This window comes from Chinchilla lanigera, unplaced genomic scaffold (genome assembly GCF_000276665.1).
Source record: "Chinchilla lanigera isolate Chin_1 unplaced genomic scaffold, ChiLan1.0 scaffold00203, whole genome shotgun sequence".
Taxonomy (NCBI): domain Eukaryota; kingdom Metazoa; phylum Chordata; class Mammalia; order Rodentia; family Chinchillidae; genus Chinchilla; species Chinchilla lanigera.
Window position 1 is genome coordinate 334,922 of NW_004955604.1, and position 2,330 is coordinate 337,251.

A 2,330-nucleotide genomic window follows, 5' to 3' on the forward strand; every position below is an offset into this window, starting at 1 on the left:
TCTATATATATATATATATATATATATATATTTCAAGGAATATAGCTCAGCGGCACAGTGCCTGCCTGGCAAGTGCAAGGTCCTGAGTTTGATTCCTGGTGCAAAAAAAAGAAAAATTTCATATATATAGGAAGCTGACGTTTGCACTCAGGTTCTCGAGGAATTACATTAATTTTATATTTGGGTGATTTGACAGAGTCTCTCAATAGGTAACCTAGACTGGCTTCAAATTTATGATGCTCCCGCCTCAGCCTCCTGGGTGCTGGGATTACAGGCGTGCCCCACTGTGCCGGGCAACCATCCTTGCGCTTTAGATCCGCTCTAGATTCTGCACTGTGCCCCGCAGGAGCGGACCGCGATGGCTGCGGTTCTGGTAGCTCCGTCCTCCTGGAGGTCTCCTTAGGTCCTGTGGAGCCTGAGGTGGGGGAGTCAGGGAAACCGGATGTGAGGCCGCAGCATTCACGGCTCCTCCGCCCGCTGCTGCTCCAGGCAATCAGGGAATCAGTGTCCAGCCGGGGCTGGACCCAGTTCCGGCAGCCTCTGAACCGAGCACGCTGCAGGGTGTGATGCCCCACACCTATAACCCCAGCTCCTTGGGAGGCTGAGGCAGGAGAATCTGAAATTGGAGGCCAACCTGGACAATGCAGAGAACCCTGTCTCCAAATTTAACAATCTCAAGGGGAGGTAAGGAGAGTTAGGATGTGTCATGCTCGTGTACTAGCTCTCCCGTGGGGAATGTTATCGTGTGCTGTAGCCATGGACTAATAAAAATAAAAATTAAAGCCCGCATGGTGGTGCACACTTGCAAGCCAACATTTGGGAGGCTGAGGCAGGAGGATCGCTGTTAGTTTGAGGCCAGCATGCTGCTCTCAGCGACTGAGCCACTCCTCCTCTGCCCCCAACACTGGGCCAGGCCCCGGGGATCCGCGGGCTGTGTGCACCGAACAGCCAGGTCTCCCGGATCCTCGCCAGCCCCCCCCCCCCCCTGCACCCTGGAGGAGCTGAGGCCGAGCCGTCGCCCCGGCAGCGCCGCACCTGAGCGGAACCATTCCGGGCCACAGCCCGTCACCCAGGGCCTCTCCTGTCCGGAGGAGGCCGAAAAGCCGGCTCACCCCGACCCCGACCTCTTCCCCTTGCGAGCCGGAAGCAGCCTCTGCTCGGGCCCCGTAGGACTGGACAGCAATCCTGCTGCTCCCCTGCATGAGCTCTGCTTCCGGAGCCTGGTCTGAGCACTGCGGACAGCAGCACCCCGAGCTCTCTTTCCTCCCTTCCTTCCCTTTCTTTTTTGACTTCGTCCTTTACTTTTTGTTGTTTGTTTGTTTGATTTTCCGGTACCGGGAATCGAACTCACGACCTTGCGCTTACCAGGCATGCGCTGTGCCGCTGAGCTAAACCTCCAGCCCCTTTCCTTCTTTGAGATAGGGTCCCGCTATTAGCCCAGGCTGGCCTCAGACTCACAGGGATCGTCCTGCCTCAGCCTCTGGAGCAGCTGGGATTAAGGCCTGCACCATCTTGCCTGGCTTTTTTTTCTTTTTTTTTTTAAGGCAGAAGGAACCAGAAATTCCAAAGAACGAGGCAAAAAGCTTTCACCACCCGGGGTGGGGGGGATAAAGGTCGCAGACGCCGCTGCACCTGAGACCTCCCGCAGCGGGAAGGGCAGCATTTGCAAGTCCTCGAGCTCTTGTTATTTAATTACCCCGGGAGCCCACCCGGTCCTGAGCTTTGTCTGCCCGGAGCCACCACAATAGCAGTGGCCCTGCCCTTTCCGCAGCCTCGGGCGGGCGGGTGATGATCCCATTTAATTTATTTCTGGCATTGCAAGGGAAACACCCCATTTTCTACATTTTCTTCTGCGGAAAGAGCTGAAGAAAAAACTGGGGCGGGAGCAGGCAGGAGCACCCCTGTGATCCTAGCTCTCTTGGAGGCTGAGGCTGGAGGCTCCAAGCTCGGGCCCATCCTAGGCAACTCAGCAGTGTCATGAGAGGCTGTCTCAAAATAAAAAATAAAAACTAGGCTGGGGTGTTGCTCAGTGAAACTGAGTTATCTCACAATATTTTTAAAAAGGGGGGCCCCTCTTGTGCTCTTGCTGCTTTTGCTGTCTTCTGCTGCCTTGGGCCGTTGCCCCGTACCCTGCCACCGGGCCTTAGAGCCAGCTGATTACAGGCTGAAACCTCCACAAACTGCTTTTTAAAAGTTTGGGGCAATCTTAGCTTTATGGAAAAGTTGCAACAGTAATACAGAGAATTCCCAGAGATCCCTCATCTGGTTTTGCAGGTTGTCAACCTTCTGTAGGGCCTGGTACACCCGGAAGAAAAGCCCCGCATTGAGAC